The sequence below is a fragment of the Antechinus flavipes genome, chromosome 5 (genome assembly GCF_016432865.1).
Source record: "Antechinus flavipes isolate AdamAnt ecotype Samford, QLD, Australia chromosome 5, AdamAnt_v2, whole genome shotgun sequence".
In the NCBI taxonomy this organism is placed as follows: Eukaryota; Metazoa; Chordata; class Mammalia; order Dasyuromorphia; family Dasyuridae; genus Antechinus; species Antechinus flavipes.
The window spans coordinates 27,512,162-27,539,143 of NC_067402.1; the positions used below are offsets into that span (position 1 = coordinate 27,512,162).

The window sequence follows — 26,982 nt, forward strand, 5'->3', positions numbered from 1 at the left end:
ATTTCCTTCTCCAGCTCATTTTACAGATGAGGAAACTGAGGCAAACATGTTAAGTGACTTAGCCAGGTCACATAGCTAATAGTGTCTAAGATCAGATTCACTCTCAGGAAGATGAATTTTCCTGATTGCAGGCCCAGCACTCTAGTTATTTTTGGCATGTAGCTACCCCAGATAGTGTGTGTGTGTGTGTGTGTGTGTGTGTGTGTGTGTGTGTGTGCGCATATACAGTGTTTGTGGAGCATGGGACTTGAGCTCAGGAAGAACTGAATTCAAATTCTGCCTAAAGTTGTGTGATTCTGGGAAATGGACAACCTCCTTCAGTCTCAATTTGTAAAATAAACATTATAAAAACATCTATGTCACAGAGATGCTGTAAGGATCAAACAAGACAATGCTCGAAGAAGACCTAAAAGCTCAATATAAATGCTTTCCACCACTGTCCACACACTATCCCCATTACTTTGGTCCCAAGATGCTCAGATTCTGCATCAGTACATTTCACATGTTGGCCCTAAAAATCCCTTCCAGTTATAATCTAAGATCCTGTGATCGTCACTCTCCCAATAAAAAGTCAAGCTTATTTATACCTTTCCACCTTATTATCATTACTGCTACCATCAGTATTTAAAATACATTTATAAGGAGCTTTAAGCTGTACCAACACTCTCTTTTATATTGTTTCTCTGCCCACTTTTTCTCACCTTTTAAGGTGCTTCTTATCTAAGAAGCCCTCAATGACTTCCAACCTCCTCCTCCACACTATTTCATAAGTCCTGGATGAATATCCTGGCTTCTCTGCATCCCAAGATTGTAAATAGTCCTGGATCAGTGACCAAAGGCACAGAATAGCAGAGGGAAAAATACAACGGGGGTCAGGCAACCTCTGCTACAAGGTGAGCTGCCTGAAACAAAGCCTTTCGCATTCTCTTCTCTTTTTGTTCTTCTGTAAAATGAAAAGGGTTAGCAGAAACAAACTCCAGGCTGCCCTTGAGATCTACAGGTCTGGTTTTTATTTATTTCACTTGCCCACTGCAGCTAGAAAATATTCAGGAAATCTTTGTGTGTTGACTGGATGGAAGGGGATTAGTGTCGATGAGCAAAAGGCATCTGCAATTTTAGCAAAGTCATGGAAAGCAGCTGGCCTCCCCCCTTCCTCCAATGGATTTGGGATCTTGTTGCTGTGAGTATTCTGTCTGAAGGTATGGAAAACCACTCTCCTAATCTTTATCATCTCATATGATTCATGCCCTCCCATAAATGCTGCACCCAGCATTGGAGATAGGAACCGAGGCCGTGGGATGCCCTTGAGCTGCCCTTCACTCTTTATCTTTTTTTTTTTTTTTTAATAATTTTTTATTGATAGAATGCATGCCAGGGTAATTTTTTACAGCATTATCCCTTGCATTCATTTCTGTTCCGATTTTTCCCCTCCCTCCCTCCACCCCTCCCTTCACTCTTTATCAATGAACAACTCTACTTCTGCATAATTTCTTACGTACTGTATAACATGTAGCCCCTCTCCTTTGCCCTTTCAATCCCCTACAACCTTGGGGCCTCAGGATTTGGGTATACCCCCCGTTCTCAGCCAGACAGCAACATTCCTCATCAGTATCAATGGCAGAGTATTTGACAGTTATCCAAGTGGTCCTGAACTTACAATCTCAACTTGTATCACCAAGAGTTCCCTCTATAACACTCTCTTCAGTCATGAGGTTTTTTATGAAGCATTTTTAAAATACCTGCCTATTGCTTTTGCTGCAAAGTTAGCGTTTCTTTAAAAAATTCTAAATCATTCATTCCCATATGGTGAGCAAATTACAATAAAATGAGAGAAATTGAGGTTCTTAAATTGCCACCTATCACATCTTCAAATAAAGTCTTCATGTCAGGGTTTGATCTTGCTGGGGTAAAAATGAAAAATTCATTTGTTCAATGGAAAAATATTTCAATCGTATATTCTTCATTTCTTTTGTCCTCTAAGTTCATACCACATATAGGAAAATTCATCCTTTTTTAGTTGTTTTTATGTACACTGGGTCTCCCTTGCTTATTCAGGCTGAAAGGTCAGTGGCTCCCAATAGGTCTGATAACTCCCATAACTGATCAGCACAAGAGCTTTGACCAGCTCTAATTCTAGCCTCTATTGGCTCTCCCCTCCCCAGCCCGTCTGGCAGCTTTCCATTTGGTAGAGATCACCATGGCAGTGCAGAATTTAATGCATTCACTCAATTAGCTTTAGCCCTAACTCAGCTCAAAACTCAAATTTAATCAATCTGCCAGCCCTGGGATCTTCAGTAGCAGCAATTCAACAAAACAGAAATGTTGCCACTGTAAAGTCTGCCAGGTTTATTCCTTAACTGGTCAGAAGATACAAACAATTTTTAGGGGAAAATTCAAGTTATCATCGATAGCCATCTGAAAAGGAAGCTCTAAAGTGCTAATGATCAAAGGAATGAAATTAAAATAACCCTGAGGTTCCATCTCACAAATATCAGGCTGGCAAAGTTGACAAAAAGGAAAAGTGACAAATGCTGGAAGGGGCAAAAAGCAGGTATATCAATGTACTGCTGGTGGAGCTGTGAACTGATCCAGCCATTCTGGAAAGCAATTGGAAACCCAAAGCTCTTAAATTATGAATAACTTTTGATGCAGAAATACTATTACTAGGTTTATACTGCCAATGAGAGGAAGAAAAAGTGATTTGACACATATATAAAAGCATAAAGCAGTTCTTATATGGTGGCAAAAAATAGAATTGTGGAGATACTGATTTTAATTGGGAAGCAATTGAACAATTTATGGTATATGAATGGGATAGAATACTATTTGTACTATAAGAGATAATGAAGGGAATGGCTTCAGAGAAATCTAAGAAGACTTGTATAAATTGATGTAAAGTGAAGTAAAGAGAACCAAGAGAACAATTTATATTTATATCAATATTGCAAAGACACAACAACTCTACCAAAAGGGAGAACATCAAGGCACACAAAAATATATGGATAAAAATATGTGGACACAACACTTTAGGTGAATATACTGTGGTAATTATCGCCTAAACTTGTACCTCTTATGACTTATGCTGGAATAATAATTTATCTTAGTCTCTATATGACCTGACTTTTGAAGGCCAGAAAAACAGAACAATCATAGAGTTTGGCGTTGGAAGGGGAAATAGATATAATGGAATCCTACCCCATAATTTCCATGTTCCTGCTTACCCAGAGAATCCTGCTGAAAGGATTCTAGAACCTTATACTTGGAAAGACTCTCAGAAGCCTTCTAAGCCAATCCAGACCTGAAGAGGTAGGCAGGATAGGAATAAGCATCATCATGACTAATATTGAAAAAAGGTCAAGAGACATATTTTCTAGGAAATTAATGATTCAATGAATAAAAGAGTTCAGTCTTACTCTCAAATGCCAAAGATCCAGATGGGAGGCTCACAATTTTTATGCCCTTAGAAAGGTGGGTATTTCTAAAGATTGCAATCCACTCTAGTAAGTTAATAATTAATGAGAAAACAACTGAATATGGTACTCTAAGGTTTGCAAAAATGTTTTATTATATTATAGAATAATATACCATATACAGTATGTTATTACATATTTTATTATGTTTTGATATATTGTATATGCCATGTTATCTACATTTATATTATCTTACATGAGGTAATGACAAATATTCTGTTAGATAAGAACCACAGGAAGTATCATCTTCGTTTTACAGATGAGAAAGGCACAGAGTCACAGAGAAGAGAAATCACTTAAACAAAATTAAACAGGTTGCATTGGGATTGGAAATCAGAAATCTGGTGACTCCAAATTCAAGGCACTTTAAGCCAATGTACTGAACCTTTATATTATTTTAAAGAAGAACAAGAACTCCACACTATCTTACCATGCAATCTGCAATTAATATACTCTAGTAATATTACTATCCCTCAGCATCACAGATCCAAGATTTGGCAGCTTTCAGTTTACCTCAGACAATTTCAGAAGCTCTCTGAGGAAGATGGCTCATTCTAGGATTATGTCAGACAATCCAAACCAAAAATATTCTTTCATAGCTCTCTAGAACATTCAGAGTTGAATGGGGGGGGGAGGGTTCTTTCAAGTCCAGAAAATACCATTTTGGGTAACAAATGAATACGTACATATACACAAAAATTATATGGAATTAGATGACTAGGTTAGAAATAAATATTTAATCATGATATGTTTGCAATTATATAATAATAAAATTACGCAACACTTAAAATGGCATTATACTTAATGTTAGGATAACAATGGACAAGCCTTTCTTCTAGGGTCCTTAGACCCGTTATCCATATTTCCTATCTATCTTTGCAGCTTCTTCCTCTCTCAAAAAAGAAACAACCTCCTATCTCCCAAACCTACTCATTCACTTCATTCTAAAAACGACTTTAGGATGATAGTTCTGGATTTTCTTCCTTGACAACTTTCAGCTGATAAAGCTGATTCATAAATTGGGAGGTGGGAGTGGGGTGGATGAGAAAGACTCAAAGATCACTCAACATAGCTTTTTGGTGAACAAAGGAATTAATAAGGACCAGCTTTGAACTTACCTCTGGTCTGTATATCTTGGAAGTCAGTCATAAGATGAGAAGTGTGGGATATTGTCTTTTTGTGGGCTTGATCAGCATCCTGTAAAAAAAGAATTTGGAAAAAAATTATTTAATATTGATATGAACAGATTCCCATTTGGAAGAGACTTTAATAGCCACCAAGCCCAATCTATATTTAAATCTGAAGTCCTTTTAAAACTTCCCTGATTCTCCTGAAGACTTCAAGTGAGAAGGAACACACCATATCTTTTAATTGCGGAAAAATAGAAACCATCAATAGATATGATTATTGGGGACTTCCAGTTTTATTCAAACAACCCATGTTTTGGGTCGTTTCATTTCTTTCATTTGTTTTCAAAGTGACATTGTTTACCGTCCCAGAAAGGGATCCACAAAGCTTCCTTAATGTCCTAATAACAACCTGTTGTGATAGGTAGTACTCTATAAACTCTGAAAAAGCTCGAGATATATATTTTTAGGAAATTAATGATTCTATTAATAATGCTAGCATGTTATTAATAAAAGAGGGCTCGGATGACAAAGATCCTCATAGTGAAAATCTCACAACTTATATGACCTTGGAAATTTGGGTATTTCTAAAGATTGCAATCAACTCTAGTTAGTTAATGATTAATGAAAAAACAACATTTATTAAGACTCTTCTATGTGTCAAACACTAAGCTTTACAAATATTATTTCATTTGATCCTCACAACAACTCTACTGATGCTATTATGATTCCCATTTTATAGTTGAGGAAGATAGTAAATTACTTCCCCAGGGTCACACTGTGAGTAAATATCTGAAGCCAAATTTGAACTCAGGTCTTCTTAAGTTTAGACTTCGAACTCTACCCACTGTGTAGCCAGCTGCTCCAGATGCTTTTTGGACAGATGCCACAGTAGAGATGAGAAGCAGGATGATGGAATGGTTAGAGAGCTGGCCACAGGAACAGAAAGGATTTGGTTTAACTTCACTCTTTGACCAATACACTCATGTGACCATGAGCACATGAGAATTTTATCATTGTGGGACCCTCCTATGATTAAGACGTTGATCTTCCAGCACTGGAGGGAGTTTGCACACTATAAAATCCCCATATGGATAAAATCACGGATCCAAAAGCAAAACAAACAAAACCACAATGAACAAAAACCACAGTTGCCATATGGAAGTGAAAGTCAAATAAATAGGGGAGTCATTTGAAATAAACAAGTCTTAACAAGATGAAGGGTCCTCTCGACAAAGAAATCTACATAGCTGAGACTGATGTCAAACTCTGATACCCGAACTCTCCCTGAAAAACTCAATTCTTGTGCCATAACTTTTAAATTCTAAATCATCTTTGATTTTAAGACATACTGGGGAGGAAAATTAATTAGGTTTTCTTAATTTTCCTTTTGGCAGGGAAATGAAATAATTTGCTTCAAAGAATCTCTTTAATCACCAGTTTATTTGATCCTAACTGCAAGAACATCAGCTCTAACAAAACAACTTAAGTCTGAATCCTCCACATGAGTGCAGCCAGGAGCATGGCCAGTGGGGGATGGGGAATTAGAATGCTGCTGACCTTGGGAAATTCATAACTCCTTCTGGGTACCAGTTCTCTAATCTATGAAATGGGAGTAATAATGCCTGTAGCCACAGTAGTGCTTGTAAAAAAAACGGCAAAAAGTCTTCACATCTTTCAAGGAACTCTGTAGAGAACAAATAACCTTTGATATAGCTCAGATCCCTGGAAGGAGCCCTTTAGAGGCCATCCAGCCCAGAGAATTCACAAGACTCGGCACTCGTGGTTATCCAGTGTTTGCTTGCGGAACTTCTCTGAGGGCAAACCACCAACTCCTGAGGAAGGCACTTTTGGACAGCTTCAGTGAGAGCAAGTTTCTTCTTCTATCAAACCCAAAACTATCTGAAAATTGATAGACTCTTAAGCACTGAATGGGCGTTGCCTTAAACTGAGACCTGGGACAGACCTTAACTGAAAAATGTCTCTTCATTAGGGGTCATCTCTAGTTATCCTCATCTATCCCCCGCCACTGACCTAGGATGGCTCTGGAGAGAAATGGAGGCTGCTTATCCTGCACAGGCCTGCCTCTCTTAGAGTCACTTCACTTGCAAGCCAAGGCTACGCTTTCTTAATGTCATGGTCCTCTTCGAAAATAGACAAACAACCACAACAAGGCTCCGAGTATAACAGACAGCCACAACAAACAACCGCAACAAGGCTCCAAGTGAAACAGACAAACAACCGCAACAAGGCTCCAAGTGTAATGGAGAAACAACTGCAACAAGGCTCCAAGTGTAACAGACAAACAACCACAACAAGGCTCCAAGTATAACAGACAACCACAACAAACAACCGCAACAAGGCTCCAAGTATAACAGACAAACAACCGCAGCAAACAACTGCAACAAGGCTCCAAGTGTAATGGAGAAACAACTGCAACAAGGCTCCAAGTGTAACAGACAAACAACCGCAACAAGGCTCCAAGTGTAATGGAGAAACAACTGCAACAAGGCTCCAAGTGTAACAGACAAACAACCGCAACAAGGCTCCAAGTGTAATGGAGAAACAACTGCAACAAGGCTCCAAGTATAACAGACAAACAACCGCAGCAAACAACCGCAACAAGGCTCCAAGTGTAATGGAGAAACAACTGCAACAAGGCTCCAAGTGTAACAGACAAACAACCGCAACAAACAACCACAACAAGGCTCCAAGCGTAATGGAGAAACAACTGCAACAAGGCTCCCAGTGTAACAGACAAACAACCGCAACAAGGCTCCAAGTGTAATGGAGAAACAACTGCAACAAGGCTCCAAGTGTAACAGACAAACAACCACAACAAGGCTCCAAGTATAACAGACAACCACAACAAACAACCGCAACAAGGCTCCAAGTATAACAGACAAACAACCGCAGCAAACAACCGCAACAAGGCTCCAAGTGTAATGGAGAAACAACTGCAACAAGGCTCCAAGTGTAACAGACAAACAACCGCAACAAACAACCGCAACAAAGCTCCAAGTGTAATGGAGAAACAACTGCAACAAGGCTCCAAGTGTAACAGACAAACAACCGCAACAAACAACCGCAACAAAGCTCCAAGTGTAATGGAGAAACAATTGCAACAAGGCTCCAAGTGTAATGGAGCAACAACTGCAACAAGGCTCCAAGTGTAATGGAGAAACAACTGCAACAAGGCTCCAAGTGTAATGGAGAAACAACTGCAACAAGGCTCCAAGTGTAACAGACAAACAACCACAACAAGGCTCCAAGTATAACAGACAACCACAACAAACAACCGCAACAAGGCTCCAAGTGTAATGGAGAAACAACTGCAACAAGGCTCCAAGTGTAACAGACAAACAACCGCAACAAACAACTGCAACAAGGCTCCAAGTGTAACAGACAAACAACCGCAACAAGGCTCCCAGTGTAACAGACAAACAATTGCAACAAGGCTCCAAGTGTAACAGACAAACAACTGCAACAAGGCTCCAAGTGTAATGGAGCAACAACTGCAACAAGGCTCCAAGTGTAATGGAGAAACAACTGCAACAAGGCTCCAAGTGTAACAAACAACCACAGCAAACAACTGCAACAAGGCTCCAAGTGTAATGGAGCAACAACTGCAACAAGGCTCCAAGTGTAATGGAGCAACAACTGCAACAAGGCTCCAAGTGTAATGGAGAAACAACTGCAACAAGGCTCCAAGTGTAATGGAGAAACAACTGCAACAAGGCTCCAAGTTTAACAAACAACCACAGCAAACAACTGCAACAAGGCTCCAAGTGTAATGGAGCAACAACTGCAACAAGGCTCCAAGTGTAATGGAGAAACAACTGCAACAAGGCTCCAAGTGTAATGGAGAAACAACTGCAACAAGGCTCCAAGTGTAACAAACAACCACAGCAAACAACTGCAACAAGGCTCCAAGTGTAATGGAGCAACAACTGCAACAAGGCTCCAAGTGTAACAGACAAACAACTGCAACAAGGCTCCAAGTGTAATGGAGAAACAACCGCAACAAACAACCACAACAAGGCTCCAAGTGTAATGGAGAAACAACTGCAACAAGGCTCCAAGTGTAACAAACAACCACAGCAAACAACTGCAACAAGGCTCCAAGTGTAATGGAGCAACAACTGCAACAAGGCTCCAAGTGTAATGGAGAAACAACTGCAACAAGGCTCCCAGTGTAACAGACAAACAACCGCAACAAGGCTCCCAGTGTAACAGACAAACAACCGCAACAAGGCTCCAAGTGTAACAGACAAACAATTGCAACAAGCTTCTAAGTGTAATGGACAAACAACAGCAAAAGGGCTCTAAGTACAGTCTGATAATCTTAACCCCCAAAGGGCTACCCACAGGCTGTAACCTCTTAAGGGAAGTGCAGTAAGTACCAGGGAAACAGCACTGAGCTCTGGGTCAGAGGAAGGGAACAATAACTCAGCTGGCCAAAGACTATCTCTCCATCCAGGGGCAAGTCACCATCCTGCCCTGGAGTTTCCTTATTTGTGAAAGGAAGGTATCAGATTATGTAATTTCTAAGCTACTTTCCAATTTAAAAATAATGATTTCTGAAAGGTTAGATTTTCTGTCCCTCTCTCTCTATCTGTCCCCCTCTCTGTCAGTCTGTCCCCCTCTCTATACATTTCTCTGTGTCTGTTCTCTCTGTCAGTCTGTCTCTGTCAGTTTGTCCCTCTCTATCAGTCTGTTTGTCTGTCTGTTAGTGTGTGTTTGTTTCTGTCAGTCTGCCTGTCTCTCTGTCTGTCTATCTCTGTGTGTGTTTCTCTCTGTCTATGTGTGTCTTTCTCTGTCACTGTGTGTCTCTGTTTCTGTGTCAGTGTGTCTCTCTGTCTCTGTCTCTATGTTTCTTTCTGTCTCTCTGTGTGGGTCTTTCTATGTGTGTGTGTATGTGTGTCTCAAAGAAGAGATGGTGAGTACTAATGTGTTTTGTGTAACCCATCAGGTAAAGGACTTGTCCAAAATCCCAGAGTAAGCCTCAGAGGAGGAGGAAGGTAAGAACTATCTAAAAACTAAAAGCTTCTCTTGCTATGGGTCCTACACCTATTAAATGATCAGTCCTGGGAAGCCCAGGATGCTGCTTCTCAGAATTCTGTTTTTAAATGCAGAAAACAAAATACCCAGAATTACAAAGAAGATGAATTTTGTTGAAGTGTTGTTATTTAAAAGTAAAAAAAAAAAAATCACAGTCCAGATTAACTCTCCCTGATGCAAACAGTTGTTATGAAAAATATTTATTGTAACAGCCATAGCTGATACGTTTCCACACTTTTAATTTTAGGATGAATTTTGTCAATAAATACCTTCTGTTTGACTAAGTTAAGGATATAGAGTTTTGAGGGTGCTCTCAATCTAGTGCATCCTGAGGAGGAGCTCAGTAACTGAATGACCAAGAGGCATTTCCTCTCAGTCTTGGTTGCATTTTTAAACCCAATAAATCAATTTAAAACACATCTTGACCCCCATCCCACATTATTTTAATGGGAAAAGGAGAAAGCTCCAAAACAACTAATTCGATTGTTTTTTCAGGCTTCACTCTTTAAGTGTTGCCCCAGACGATGTCTGACCCTTTGGACTCACTGGGGGAAAAATTAAGGCAGCAAAACCTAGCAGGAAAACCATTTCTGCTGCAAGACCTAGGAAGATTTAATCGCCACCATCCCCAAGGCAAACTAAACAGAGCAAAGTACCAAGAGAGTCAGAAGTGGGGAGGGGGAGAGAAAGTGAGAAAGAGAGAGACACACACACAAAGAGAGACAGAGACAGAGACAGAGATAGAGACAGAAAGATTAAGAGAGAGAGAGACAGAAACACAGAGACAGACCAAAAGTTAGAGAGAGCAAGAGAAATTGTTTCTCTTTAAGAACCACCATTTTCCTCAAAATACTTAGAAATCTGAAGGGAAAAAACATAAATAAAAGCATCATAAGACTATGAATATCTGCAAGAATAGTAATAGTTCTCATTTGTATATAAATATATTAATGAATCTATATATTATCATGATTTTTGTATTTGTAGATTAATGAATGAAATGGCTAAGTGAAAAAGGAATGAATTGCTTACTAAGTGTCAACCACTGTGTTAAAAACAAGATACAAATTCAAACAAAACTTAAGTTCCTCTCTTCAATGAATTTCTATTCTGGATGCAGAAGGTATTACATACAGGAAAGAGATAGCCAGGGAAGGACATTTTGGTTTGTAAAGTCATAGGAAAGATGTGTGAAGCCACAGAAGACCGACATGTTCTTTCTAGTAGCAATGGATGGCAGTATTGATTTGAAATGGGAAAATGAAGGCAGGGGAAATCAATAGGAAAGTAGATGACAAAGATAGATGACCAGAGTGTAAAGAAAACCATAGCTGGGACTATCTAGACAGAGGGTGCCATGGAACCATGGAATGTTTTAACCAACCCTAACAGTGAGGGCTCTGGAGCAGAGTCACAGAATTCAAAGTGGGAAGTCCCCCAGAGTATACTCTATAGTTCAGAGGGCACAGTAGTAGGGAAGATGGCAAGAGAATGACCAGGATGAACCCAAAGAGATTGACAGGTTTTAAAGGGGCTTCCTCATAATCCAGTGAGGTAGGATAAATATTATCCCCATTTTATAGATGAGAAAACTCCAATAAAAATAAAAGGATTTGCAAGCTAGGAGCAAACCTTGTCATTTGACTTTTTGGTTTGTTTTCTTTAATTTTAATTGTTTTTTTTTCTCATCTCTTAGGCTCATCTCTGTATTAGAATCATCTCCCCTCACCTATATTAAAAATCAGTCTAATGGAAGCTCCTTGAGGGGAGGTACTGTTTTTCTTTTGTTTTTACTCCCAGTACCTAGTACCTAGAGAGTGCTAAAAAATGCTTGTTGGGTTAAATTGAATTGAATTGAATTCACAAACAGTAATGAATGAGAAACAGAGTGATTCCAAGGAAAGTACACCCAAAGAAAGTCAAAAGACCAAGATATGAATCCCAACTTTGATGCTTATTAGCTGTATAACTAGATAAAATTCTCATTGATTCTCAGAAGGCTAAACTGCTCATAAATAAAATGGAGACATTAAAAAATGATTTTACTGCCTACGTCACTATAAGAAGAGTACTTATAAACCTTCCAGCATTATTGAAATAGGGGTAATTATTATAAATAGGTAAAGAGCCCTCCCTCTCTTTTATTCTCCCTAACCCACCTTCTCTCTCTCTGCCTCTGTGTATATGTCTCTCTTTTTCTTTTCTGTTCTTTTCTCCTTCGCAATGTCCTCTTTCCTTCTGCCTCTTCCTTCTCTTTTCTTCTGTTCATCTTTTCTCCTTCTTTCTCTGTTCCTTTGCTTTTCTTCTTTTTATTTTCTTTTTCCTCTCTAGAGAGCACAGATAAAGTAGTGTTCCCACTTTCCCAATTCTATTTATGGAAAACTTTACCCCTTTAGCTCAAGAAATATAAGTAAGTCTTCCTACTGGTATTGACTAAGGTTAAGATTAAGTGAACTAAAAGAAATTTATTCTCTTGAAGGGATCTCTTGGTCCATTGAATCTGTCAGGAAATTATAAACTCTTAGTGGCTCATCTGAGTATTTATTTTTGGGTTGGGAATAGGAACAAATGGGCCATACATAGCAATAGAAACATTTTCCTATTGGAAAACACTATTGCTTAGGCCTTTAAAATAATCCCAAGTGGGTCAGGAAAATGATCACAGCACCCCAGAATTTAAAATTTTGGTATTAAAAGGGACTTCAGACATGTAGTCAAATCCATATCTGAAACAAATACCAAGTGTAACAAATAGCAAGTTTAACACAAAGAGTGACTGTCCAGCCTTTGCAGAAGGCCTTCAATCAAAAGGAGGCCATCTTAAAGCAGCCATTCCTGTCCCCACAGTTTTAATTGCTTAAGACTTGTCTAAGTTTTATATTTGCTTCCTTGCATCCTCTACCTCTGGGGCCAAACAGAATGAAACCAGTATCTCTTCCACAGGAGAATCCTTCAGCTACTTAAACAGAGCTAACATGACTTATCTTTTCCTCTGAGTTGCTTCTGTTAATCTTGTCCCACAGAGAATTCTGCTTTTTGTCCTGTTTTCTACTGGCTAACATATCACTTAGGACCAAGTCCTTGACTCTAATCCTGCTACCAAATCCAAAGCTATTTCTGTATTTTGAGTCATTATTAACTATGGGACAATGATGACATCACTTGACATGTTTCCGTGGCTCTAAGTACCTTTCTTTTACTTTTTAAATTTTATATATTTTATTCTTTTATGTATTTATTAAGAAATAAAATAGGTAGCATAAAATAACATAGTAGAGTAGGGGGAAAAAGATGATTATACAGGAAACTACAATTCTAATATTATGTACAACTTGCCATTCCTTTTACAGAAGATCTTCATCCAGGTCAGGTCAAGTCAGGTCAGCCTAGCACAACACAAGTCTAGACAAAGTACAACAAAGAATGGAAACAAATCAAATGCCTATTTTCTGCAATGTGAAATTTTATTATTCATGACAAAACATCCAGGAACTAATCAGCCAGCTGTACATTTTCCATTTTGAAGAAGAAAATGAGAAACAAAAAGTCTGTGGCTACTTTTGTATCAGGGTCAGCTGACAGAGAGGTCTATGGGATTTTTGTGAGCTGAGATTTAGTGTATCCTCATTAAACGTACTCTCCACTATCTCCGTCTTCACCATTTTTTCTCTTCAAGATGGTATCTTCCAGATGCTGCCAATTATGGCTTCTGATATTGTTTTCTGGGGGAATATTAAATCCAGTTCCTTTTATCCCGTGCCTAAGGCCAACAGTGCAGCTGTCCATCTTCGTAATTCACACGTGTCTGATGTCTTAGATTCAATTGCCCTGTTTAAGACCCACATTTAATGAAGAACTGGTCAGCGTAAGGTTCGAGAGATAGAGTGGAATTGCTCTATCTTAGAAATCTCTCTTCATGGAAGTTGAATCGCTATGAATATTATCAACCTGCATTTACAGATGGGGGTTTCTGTCATTTGCATTACCTTCCGATGCTATCTTAAGGTTACATATGACTGGCTCAGGTCTGTCCCCCAGTTACCCAAGACTGCCCTGCCTGGTGAGGAATAAAAAGCAGGAGGAGCTCAGAGAAGTGCAGAAAGGAGGGGCTCTTCCGTGAGGTGAAACCACGGTTTCCCTTGTGTTCTTTGCTGGTAGATCATGATGCAGAATCAACCCATTTCTGAAAATAGCAATGTGCCTCCTTTTTATCCCCACATCGAAACAAGCTGCTGAAGAGAAAGAAGCTGAAACAGTCACATATCTTGTTGAAAAACATCCTTAGGAAGCAGGAAAATACGATACACTGAGAATGAGGGAATGGCCTCTTGCCTTAGTGTGATAGCAAATAGAAGTGCATAGATATCACAAAGGAAAGAAAAGAAAGAAAGAAATGAGTAGCAACTCATTATTCAGTTCTATTCAATGAATATTTTTGAATGTAGCCCTGGGTCTGGAGTCAGGAAAACCTGAGTTCAAATTCAGCCTTAGACAGTTTTTGGCTGTGAGATCATGGGTCAGTCACTTTAACTCTATTTCTGTTTCTTCCTCTATGAAATGGAGTTAATAATAATATTCCATTTCTATCCATTGTGAGGATAGAAAGAGATAATATTTGTAAAGGGTTTTGTAAACCCCAAAGTGCTCCATAAATGCTAACTACCTAGCTAGATAAAGCTTTTATCAATTGTTATGTTCCAGTCACTGTTCTCAATCTTGAGATTCAAAAAGAAGCGAGACAGATAACTGATGTCCTCATGTTCCAGTAGGGAAAATAACATATAAAAGGGAGCTGGGAGGGACGTGAAGGTAGACATGTGGCAGCTCATTCCAAAAAGAGCAGTGGATACTTGGTTGTAGATAAGACAAGGCAAAAGCTTATCTAGCAGAGTCAATGACCACTCCAAGGGCAAAGTCCCAAATGACATGAGGAAGAGGCAGGGATGAAGGTTGGAGGGGAAACAGGAGAGGTGGTCATCACCTGCTATGGACAAGACATTTTCCCAAATCCTTGGCATACAAAGACAAAAATCAAACAGTCTATCCCCTAGAGGATTGTTTTCCACTGAAGAGTTTATATATATATATATATATATATATATATATGTGTGTGTGTGCGTATGATTAAAGATGACATTTATACAAATTTCCAGAAGGAGAAAGCAATAATATAGGAGGATAGCAAAGGGTTGGGGAAAGAATCAGGAAAAACTTCCCATAGGAGGACTCTCTTGAGAAGTGCTTTCAAAGAAGTTAGGGATTCTAAGAGGCAGATGTTAGAAAAAAAAGTGTGTATTTTAAACATAGGTAACCACTTGTGGGGACTCAGGAAGTAGATTTATTTGGCAAAACCATCTGACAAATCTTAGAGCTGTGACCTCAAAAGGCCAGAAACATTAAGCTGACATTGCTCCCTATGATCATGGCCAAAAGAGATCACTGGAAAAATTGATTTAATAGCTGCCAAAGGATCCTGCACCCCTCCTGAACTCTCTTTTTCAAGTCTTAGAACCAGAGAATATCCATGGCTAAAAGGAATACTGAAGATCATTTAGTCCATTCCCAACTTTTTTGGTCATAGTTGAGTCTTTTCAGTCATCTTCTGCTGATCCCATTTGGGGTTTTCTTGCCAGAGATACTGGAATGGTTTGCCATTTCCTTCCCCATCCAATTTTACAGATGTGGAAGGGAGAAGAATAGGATTAAGTGAGTCACCCAGGGTCACACAGCTACTAAGTGTCTGAGGTCAGCCTTGAACTCATGAAGTCATGAGTCTTCCCAATTCCAAGCCCAAGGGTCCATCCACTGTGCCATCTAGCTACCTTTATCCCCCCTTTTACCGATGAAGAAATAGAGGTCTAGAGCATGGTTTGCCCATGGCCATGTTTATAGCTGATGACAGAGAAAATATTTCCCAGAAGGTTCTCCCGGAACTGCTTCCAGTCCAAGTTTTGTCCCACACTAGTATCTAACACACAAATAAGCAAACCCACAGATGACATCATTCCTGCCTTCAGGGAGCATACTCTCTGGTGGAAGGAAGACAATACAAAAAGAGGAGCCGAAATCCTCGGGAAGATGTGTTCTCCTTAATGGTAAAACATGTACGTGACTGTGTTCTAATGACCATAGACTCTGCTTTCTCCAAGATTTCTATTGCTCTCATTTTGCCGGCTAGATTTCTTTATCAGTTAAATGATAGAGGCATCAAAGCAGAATCAAAAGGGCAAAAGAACCTACCACAACCACAACATACAGAAAATGCAACAATGTGGAATAGCAGGTCTGAAGTTGTAATAACAGAGACTTGAACGCAGGATAGCTAGCTCTAAAGTCTAGCACACTTTCCACAGTATCCTGCTAAAGGCATCTTTCTTATTTCTTGTTATTTTTTCTAAGATTTGGCAAGGACTTTGATATCAATCTTCTTCATTCTCTATATATGTCTTCCCTGCTCCCATTTCCCCCCCAACTGGTCCAATGCCCATTCCCCAGTCCAAATTCTACAGCCCTGCCCCAATCTGGCTCCCACCATGCCTTTGTTCCGGATTAAAATCTGGACTTCTCAAATGCTAAGTTCTTATTTTAATATTTCTACATTTTAGACTCATATGGTTACTCATGAAAACTTTCATTGCAAGTCAATTTAGAAAATACAGTATTAAGTTAATTTTCATTAATAGAACATAAAGATATTAATTCCAAATTTCACTTTATCCTTCCAGACTATCCTTGTAAACAAACTAAAGATTAAAAACAACAAGACATATATCTGCAGGAGGAAAATGGAGATTTTCGAAGTTGTCCTTGGTTGCTATGGCATAATCAGACTCTCTTAGCTGCGCACTTATGTCATTGCTCCTTTCTTGTAGAAAGGTCTGTAGCGACAGACAGTTCCTTTATTAAACTATAAATTTTTCCTGAAGTGTATCAGCTGTGACGGATAGCAAACAAATATTTAATAAGATCCACAAACTCTTCATAAGCTGTTGAGGAAATCGGCCAGAACCTCAGGTTGCTTCCTCCAAGATGCTCGGACGCCTGATTCACTAGATGCAATTTCAGGGTCATCAATGGTAGTTTTAGAGCTGATGCCGGTTTTGATGAATGTCAGATCAACAACTGCCAACGTCAGTGGGTTTGTGGGCCAATCGAGATGAGCTCTCTTCCCAGCAGTGTAGACTGCATCCCTTCCATGTCTTTCCAAGCTGGCTGGTTTTTGTTGATATCCACCCACAGAGGGTTCCTCTAATGTTCGGGGGGCTTTTTGCTATTCTCTTGACATGTGGGCCATCCTCCCCTTTACCCCCACGACAAGAAAAGCCCAGCTTCTTTTTTGGAAGACCAGCACATCTCTTTCTGATGAAATCCTTTTTGTCTCTCCACTTGATTGTATTAGGTGATATGGGAACAGTCTCCTTCCTCTGATGGCAGTGTCCAAACCAGAGCCACTAAACCCCCATACAGGCTGCATATTGACTTAGAAAACCTTGTGTTAACATTACCCTGATCAACTATATTTTATTAAATATTTCCCAGTTACATTTTTTCTTTTTTCTTTTTCTTTTTGCTGAGGCAATTGGGGTTAAGTGACTTGCTCAGGTCACACAGTCAGAAAGTGTTAAGTATCTGAGATCTGATTTGAACTCAGGTCCTCCTGACTTTTAGGGCTGGTTCTTTATGCACACCGCCACCTAGCTGCCCCTCCCAGTTACATTTCAATCTGAGTGTGGCCATTGTAGCCTTGGAGACTTTTTGATACCTTTCCTTTAGCCATGTTCCATGTTAATCCTTCAAAGACTATGGTACTCTGTGATTTGCAGCCACATAGAACCACTTGAAAAAAGAAAAAGTGTTATTAAAAAGACAGGTCTTTGTTTCAGAAAGAAATTAGAAATTATTAAAATGATTATACAATTTCCCCAAAGTAATCTTATCTGCTCTCTTCTTTCTATTCAGTTTTCGATCTGACTCAATGATCAGACACATTGTGTATGACAGATGCACAGATGGACCACTTCTATGTGTTGGCTATCCAACTTCAGATCATAGTCTGGACAAGTCATCCATTTGCTTTTTCCAATAATATAATTACATTGAATTCTTTTGAGTGATTATGGATCTCATTTAAAAGTCTACATGCAATAGTACGTACATGAAAGTGCGATGTCATCCATAAATAGGAGGAACCTATATTGCCACCTGAAGGAAATCCCTCTTTCTTTTGGAATCTATATTGGAAAGCTCCCATAGCTAAGGCATATATAGTTTTGCCAAATACAACACAGATTAATTTTATATTTTGTTTGAAATTAATAATCAGAGGGTCACTGAACAAAGTTATTTATGCAGTCACATTTAGCAAAAAAATCTAATATGATTTTTCTCAGGAGATTTGCACAAGAGAAACAAAAGTACATCTATTAATTGTTCAACGTGCTGTTTAAAATAATAACCAATAATGAAAGTTTTAATTTATAGTCTATATATCTTTCCATTAAATATATGACTATATATGAAGATAAACTCTATTTCAGAATATAAATTGAGAAACCCTGTTTTTGCCTTCCTAATATCTTTATGAACAACCACCTCATTATATGTATACATTAGTTTCATAAAAATTTTGTTAAGATGGGAAAGTAGTTTATGGCATGGTGAGAATTTACATTCTGTGTTACTATTTGTTGTTGTTATTGGTAGTGTGGTGAACAAAAGGCCCAAGATATTTTCCAAGCCTTTCATGATCTTTTCTTTTTTATATATATTAAGAATCAAAACTTCATTTGACCCAGAGATCTACTGCTTGAATATCCCCCAATGAGACCATTGACCAAAAATAAAAGGTTCCATATACACCAAACAAGAACAACAAAAGACAATAAGTAGATGTCTTTATCAGTTTGGAAGGGGCTAAACGAGCTGAGATACCTGAATGTAAGGGAGTATTACTGCTGTAAGAAACAAGTGTGATAAATAGGGTATAGAACAGAAAAATTTACATGAACCCATGGAAAGTAAAGTAAGCAGAGCAAGAAAAATAGTACATATAATGACTAAAATAATGTAAATGGAAAGAACATCCAAGAAACAATTGAATATAAAAACTGTAAAATTACAAAGAATGAGAATGATTGGAATAAAAATGATTTCAATGAAAAGATGCCTCCACCTGTTCCTTTGCAGAGGCAGAAAAGTCCACAAGTGCAGAAAACAGCAAAAAATTCCAGATGTTTTTAATGTGTTGATCAAATTTAAAGGCTTTTCTTCATAATTTTTTACTTTTATTTTTAAAGAAAATTATTTTAAGGAATAACTCTCTTATAAAAGGTAGGGGAAAGGCTATAAAGGAAAAAAGATACTTGTAAAATTTTTGAAAAATTTAGGTTAAATATGTCCATTCATTTTTTACCTATTTCCATAGAAGCCACATTGGAAGAGAAAAATCAGATCAAAAGAGGAAAACCACAAGAGGAAAAAAAACAAGAAGAAAAGGTGAAAATAGTATGCTTCAATCTGCATTCAGTCCTTATTGTTTTTCCCATTATTGTTTTTCTTAGTGTAATTTCTACCGACTCATTAAGGTCCTCAATGATAGAATCCAAATGTGATTGTTCCATTCTCTTTAATGATGAAATGAGTCTTCTATAAACATACGTGCATATCTTTTCCATTTTTTATGTGTGCCATTGTCCTTCCTGTTTCATCTCTAAGTGTCCTTGGGTTGGGAGGGAGGACGGCAGGTAGAGTGCCCACCTGAAGTCAAGGACATTCATCTTTGTGAGTTCAAATCTGTCTCAATTATCCTTCAAATATGTTTCTCTTGTCAGTTTCTTGGCCTTTTAGGAGGGATACTTTTAATTTTCTCCCATCCTCTACCACAAGCTTTTACAAACAAGCTTATACTTTAAACTACAATGGTCTTTGGCTGCCATATTTTCCTACTTGTCAAGGAGCCCACGTATTTCCCCGCAAATATAGTTTCTAGGCTTTTCAGTCTCCTTGTTGTGGTAATCATTTCCATCTTCTTATGAAATTATGATAATCTATGTTTATATCTGGTCTTGTAACTCTTTCCTCTTTGCAGAATTTGCCCAGGGACCAAAACCTGGTTTTAAGCCTTTCCCATAGTTACAGACTTAGCTCAGGTGAAGACACTTGCCCTCTCCTGAGTCCTGGTACATTATAGCTATAGGATGAACCTTTGTTAATGATGATACAGAAATGCTGACAACAAAGCGGATCTAACGTATTTGTGAGAGGATGTGAGAAGGAGGAGCTGTTTCAGATGCGGTGACACATTAGGAAAATGTGGCTCTCTTAGCCAGTCCTAGTGGCCGTACGTTCAGATATACGTAGCCCGCCCCTCCAAGGAACTACATACCCAGTGAATTACTGGTTCTCCGGCAGAGGAAGTCAGGGACATATTACAAATTGCCATTGATAGCTATCAAAGACTGTGGGGCTGTAACTACATAGATCAAGCCTTTACCCGGTGTTGGGAATCCATATTAATGGAAGATACTTAAAAGCCATTAAGGCATTCTGTCACCGAAGCAGCAGCCTCTCAAATGGTGCATAAACAAAGAACTTAGAGCAATAAGCAGAAGCTACAAAAAGTCAGATTTAGGCTTGATGGGGAGGAATAACTTCCTAACGACTAAAATCGTCTCAAAGTAGAATGATTTCGTTCAGAAAGTGCTAAGTTCCTCCTCCTGGGAGGCATTTGAGCAAAGTCTGGATGCCTACTTCTCGGGGATGTTCCAATAAAGAGATTCCTATTTATTGTGGGTTGTAGTAGATCTTTCCAACTTTGAGATGAAATGGTCACTCTAGGAAACTGAGTAATAATGGCATTTATATAGCATTTAAGAAACGGGCTTTATTTATCTCGTTAGATCCTCCAACAATCCTTTTGGAGAGATATCAAAGATACATAAAAACATGGGCTCTGTGATTTGCCCATGAGCACATAAGGAGTGTCTGGCTTGGAATTTAAGCCGAGGTTTTCTCAACTCCAAAGCTAACATGGCTACGCTGCCCTTCTCGCATAAGAATAAATTGTTATTTTGAGAGGGAGGGTTGCCATGAGCAGTCCAAGATAGATATCACAGACATCAAACTTTGGCCATGCTAAAAGTCTATAAAGGAATGGTTTTAGTCTAAACTAATTAAGTGTAATCACTTCAGCAGCATTAAACCAAAGCTCATTTAGCTTTGTTTTCTGTGGTCATGGGGGGAAATAGACACATCTGGATATCAAAGTTTATGGTGATGTATAAAGCCACAATGATTTAAAAAACAATGACAGCAACAAAAACTCCACTCCCTGGAAGGATAATGTGAAGCCCTGGAAAATCAATCATGGGAACAGGTGGGACATAAAAGCAGCAGGCAAAATATGCTGCCAAGCAGACTTTGGAGAAAGGGGAGTGAAGTTAGGGGAAATCCCATTTGCACTGATGAGCAGAGTCTCTGCAAACCTGTCTCTTGCAGGCTAGCGTGCCACGATTGTGACTCCAAGGACAAATCTACCTCAAATGCAACTCAGAAACAAAACACAGAACCAACAAACAGGGACCATTGCCCACTTGCAGATAGCTTTGTCCAAAGGGAGAAAACGACTTTGAGTTCTTCTTAGTGTCGACACACTTGGGAAAACTAATGGTGATGCAAACAAGCGACCCGAAGTATGATAATCAGAATAAAGCAGGAATTGGCAAGCTTTGGGGATGTGGAGTTAGTGAGTTCGTGTCTACTTAGAAATGGACGTGTTTATCCTACTGTTCTGTGGCAGAGCCAACAGACTTACTGGCTTAAACATTTGTTGGACAGCTAGATAGTATAGCAGATAGAGTGTCAAGAAGATTCATCTTTGTGAGTTCAAATCTGGTCTCAAATACAAGCTGTGTGAATCTGAGAAATCACTTAACCCTTTTGCCTTAGTTTCTTGATCTGTAAAATGAGCTAGAGAAAGAAATGGAGAATCACTCCAAGAAAACCCCAAATGGGGTCATGAAGAGTCAGGACTAAAAGAATGACTGAACAAAAATAGTTGGGTTTTTCGGCAGGGCCAATCAGCACACATTTTCAAATGAACAGAGGTCTAGATTCATGATAGAATGATGTAGAAATAAGTATTCTCCTTAAGAGCAAACACCGTATTTTTGCCTTTCTTTGTATCTGCAGACGTTATCAACCTTTCTCTCATAGCTTCTATCCTTTGTTCTTTGTTCTGCTGTCTAGGACCAGGTAGAAAGAAAAACAGGTCCCTTCCTCCATGTGAGAGTTTTCAGATATTTGAGGATAACGAATTGGTACATGGAAAGGATATTGGATTTTGAGACAGAGGATCTGGGTTCCAATCCTGTTCCTTCCACTTAACGGCATCATCTTGAAGTAGTTATTTGGCTTCTGGGGCTTCAGTTTTCTCATTTATATCTATATCTATATATCTATACATATATATATACATATATATATATATATATATATATATATATATATATATATATATATACACATATATATGGGGATTGGACTAGATTAGGGATGATCAAATTTAGAAACCAATCCCTGCAGGCTACATCTTGCCTAAGAAAATCTCAAATTAGCATTATATTGTTTTATTTTCATTTCTTTTGTTAAATATTCTCTAAGTGTATTTTAGTCAGGGCACTTTGCTTTGTAAGTTTCAGACCTTTGAACTAGACAGTTTCCAAGGTCCTTTCTAGTCACAAATATATCCCTTCCTCCTCTACCATAAAAGGTTAGGATAGGGGAAAGAGTAATGAATTCAGAATCAGGAATCCTGGTTCAAATTCTGCCTTCTGCCACCTAATTGCCCTTGTGACCTTGGACTTGCTGGTTTTCAAGTTATCTTTCAGTTAAAAACCTATTAATCCTCTGATCTCCAAATTAAGTCAGCTCTATTTTTTTCCATTGATCTTCCCAAGTCATGTCTGACTCTTTGTGACCGCATTTGGGCTCTTTTTGGGGAAAAAAACTGAAGCGATTGCCATTTCCTTTGCCAGCTCATTTATAGGTGAGAAAACTAAAGCCAACAGGGGTGAGTGACTTGTCTCCAGGGTCACTCAGCTAGTAATTTAAACTAAAATGAGTAATTTTGGTTCCAGACCCAGAGCTCTAGGGTGCCCCCTAGCGGCCCTCACGTGCACGACCCCAAGTGCCTTCCATTATTCTGATAAGGCTCAGGAGGCGGCAATCTGGTCGCCTTTTCCGCTGCCGTCTCCCAGACTTCACCCGGCCGACCCCAAAAGTTCGAAAGCCCGGCTCTAGTTAAACAGCCATAGCTACGAGCCATCCCACCTCCCCTTGCCCTCGGACTCCGAGCGTTCTGAGGGACGGAAGCTACACCAAGAACCAGCGGCAGCGACAGCGGTCTCGGAGCTGCTGACCAGGAGCTGCTGACCAAGAGCCGCAGGTGCTGAAGGTGAGGAGCACGTGGGCTCCTTCCCTCCTCTCTGGTAGAGCTTCCAGGCACGGACAACGGCCGGCCAGAGCATCCATCAAGGCTCCGCGCCCGCTGCCGTCCCATCCTGCTGGGGGGAAGCAACCACTAAAGAAAGCGTCTCTGGCCGGCCCTGGAAGGCAAACGGTGTGACTGGCTGCAAAATGTCACTGCGAGCCCCGCTTTTATGAACTGGAATCCAGCAGTGTGGAGACCTCCCACTTCTTCACAGAGCCTGTACCTCCTACACCGGACGCACTACGGGCCTCTCAAAGTCAACGTGTCCAAAGCACACCCACGCCTCTCAGCTTCTTCTCCCTGTCACTCAGCTCCGTAGTTCCCGTGCTGGACGTCACCAACCATCCGAGGTTCCCGAGCTTGAAGCAATTTCGTCAATCGATCAATAAGCAATAATTAAGTGCCTACTGTATGCCAAATACTACATGTGACAACACAAAGATTAGCTCAATCTCCACTCTCGAGAAGCTAACATTCCATCAGAGGTAGACAAGTACATATAGAGGGATGTATACAATAAAGGAAATAAATGAAATTTAGAATGTTAATAATGTAAATTAAGCTTTAAAATGCTGGGTATACATTTCCCCCAAAGAGTTGTTTGTGAAATATACATATCAGAATGCCACTGATAACATCCTCCCCATAATATCTGACAGCTTGACTATAAGAGTTCAGGTGAAAAAAAATATTTAACAAAGGAAATGAAAATAAAATAATGGGACCAGAGGGTAATGTCCACAATGAGAGACATGACAGTTGTGCTACATTTTGTTCTGCTAAGGAACTTATCCAGAATGTAGTACATGTTAGAACTTTGAGAAGAAAGAGGGAACAGGGAGCTGAGATGTCTGGAGGTTCCACCATAGGAACATCCAATGAAAAAACTAGTAATGTTTGGTTTGTGGTAAAGATAACTGAGGAAGGGGCCCAGAGATATGATCACTGTCTTCCTGTATCTGAGGACGGTCCTGTAAAAAAGAAATTCAGCTTGTTCCCCTTGGTCTCAGATTGGGAAATATAAAGCAGTCGGTGGAATGGCAGAAAGCAAGACTTGGACTTGATGTTGGGCAAAACTGAATTGAAGAATGGCCTGTGAGGGGTGGTGGTAAATTCTACTTTATTGGAGAGTTACAAGCAAACATGGATGACCACCGGTTGGTAATGCGGTAGCCAAAATTCTTGTTCGGATCTGGGTTTGCTCGATCTGGGCTTAGATTCTATTTCAAGAAGGGTCACCAGCAATCTCTAAGTGTTCTGTAATTGCACATGCTTAAAGGGAAAAAAGAATAAGGAAATAGAAAAAATTTCCCTGGTCACTTCCAGAAAGAAACCTTCAAACCTCAAGACTATCAAAGACAAATCCAGGACTTTCTCATCAAAGAAAAATGCTGTAAACAGCCAAAAGTGAAACACCAAGCATCTGTTGTCAAGATCATGGAATATCTAAAAGAAAGGGGCACTAGAATGCAAGTCTAAACATCAAAAGATGAAAATTCATGATGTAGAATAATGGTCCAATGACACTGAAAATAAATGAAAAATTTAAAAAAAATGGACCATTAATGAAATTGTGCACTTCCAAACATTCCTGAAGAAAAAGGCAGACCTGAGCAGAATCTTTTAAATACAAATGCAGGAGTCAAGAGAAACAGAAAAAGATTTAATTACCTTTGATGAATTGAAAGGTTCAATATGATAATGAATTGTTTACATATTAATGGAAAAGAGAGTAAATTTGCTCTCAAAATCTTGTGTCTTTAAAGGTCAGAGACAAAGTTAATAAAATGGGCAGAGAGCGTGGGGTTGGTCCTGTTCTGTTTTAATGCTTTGGGGGAAAGGAAATGAGAGCAATATGGAAATATACTGGTGGGGAAAGGAGAAGGAATGAGAGCATGAGCATGAGATGACAAACAAACAAAAAATAAAGAGGATCCAGACTTCATTATCATATGAACTAAAAAAGGAAGACTTAACATACTCACAAATGCACATATAACAAGCATAGTATAGAAATATGCTAATTTTAACAGAGGTATAGGAGGAGAAAGTTAAGAAAGAGAGAATTTAATGGGGAGGGCAGGAAAGGTAAGGAAGTAGTTTTAAGCAAAAAAACAAGCAAAAAAGATATATGCATAGGTAAAGAGTTCATGACTAAACAAGGAATAGATTAGCTCATAGAAGATAAAATGGATTTTCCCCCCATAAACAAAATTCATGCATCTAAAATTTGAAAGGAAACAGGTAACTGGGAAGTAAAAGAAAATCTTTGAAACAAGTTTCTGGGTTAAAGGTCCCATATTTAAGCTTGGTAAAGGGCAGAGTCAAATTTATAAGTTCAAAAGTTTTTACTTAGTAGAAAAATCAATGCAAGGAGTTAAACTAGAAATTTTCAAAGGAAGAAACATAAACCAATAGCAACTATATTTTTTAAAATATCTCAAATCATTATTAGAAAAAATGAAATTTAAAGAAACTGTAATTCTATCATATGCATTAGTTTGGCAAAAATGGTGAAACAAACAAAAAAAAAAACAACCAAAAAAAAATCAATTGAACTTAACACACACACACACACACACACACACACACACCATAACTGTCTCTTCTTTTGAATTTTTGACTCCTTATTGTCTCATCCCTATTACATATAAAATCTACTCTCACCTTTCTTTTTCTCTCTAATTCTCTACTTTTTCATTTTCTACTTAAATATATGGCCCTTTCTTTCCTTTGACACATCACCCTAGTGCAGGTTCTTATGTCTAGACTTGAAATAGTCTTCTGGTCTCAAGTCTCTTCTCACTCTAGCACAGTTCAGATTTCTCATCACCTCACTCCACTATTTTATCAACTCCAGTTGACTGATTTGCCTCCAAGATCAATTATAAAAGCCTTTGGTTTCTAATGCCTTTCCTGGCCTGAACACTTAACTCTGCTCCTCTTATCCTCCAATGCTCTTCCCTCCACCCCCTAACTTTGTGCATTTTCCTGGCTCTCTGCCATACCTGAAACGTTCTCTCTTTGCTCCAACTTCCTCACTTTCCTGTTTTCCTTCAAGTGCTACCTTCCAGTGTCTTTCCAATACCTTCTTAGTCTGTAAGCTGTTTTCCTATTGTGAGTACCTCAAGATTAGGGACTGTTTTTCTTGCCTTCCTTTGCATCTTCCACTCTTAGCACACTTCCTGGAACATAATAGGCATTTAATAAGTGCTTATTTGCAGCCTAGTAAGGAGAAAAGAAAAGAAAATGATAGTTCATTTAAAGATATTGCTGGAAATACATGTAAACAATTTAAATAATCCTTTCCTTAAATTTTGAGTCCAAAATTCTCTCCCACTCCTACATTACCCCTCCAAGAAGAAAAGCAATTTGATATCAAATACATGGCAAATTTGGAAAACAACAATGACCACCAGATTAGATCAGTATATGTCCCAATCCTAAAAAAGAGCAATACCAAAGGATGTTCAAGTTACCAAACAATTGTATTCATCTCACACACCAGGAAGGCCATGATTAAGATTCTCCAAGATGTGCTTCAGCAACATGTGAACCAAGAATTACCAGAACAGCAAGCTGGTTTTCAAAGAGGCAGAAACAAAACTATCAACATTCACTGGATAATGGAGAAAGAAAAAAGTCTGGAAAAACATTACTGATTTATAATAACACATTTGTAACATGGTTTTACTTTTTCTGTGTGCCATAATGTAAATGATTACTTGTTATGTTAAGTACAATAAAAGGAGAATATGAGAGTTTTCATTCTGTGATCTCTTTCAGGTGGTATTAGATAGTTCTTTCAATTTCTATTTTATCCTCTGATTATAGG

At 38.8% G+C, this 26,982-nt stretch overlaps 1 protein-coding gene across 1 annotated transcript in view; it reads right to left on the bottom strand.

Moving 5' to 3' along the window:
* The window catches only part of RARB (retinoic acid receptor beta), a 708,755-nt gene that overhangs the window by 652,687 nt on the left and 29,086 nt on the right, over positions 1-26,982 (bottom strand). Inside the window, exon 2 of the mRNA XM_052001175.1 lies at positions 4,589-4,667. The gene's annotated coding sequence lies outside the window, so the exon portion shown is untranslated. The remainder of the gene's footprint in view (positions 1-4,588; positions 4,668-26,982) is intronic.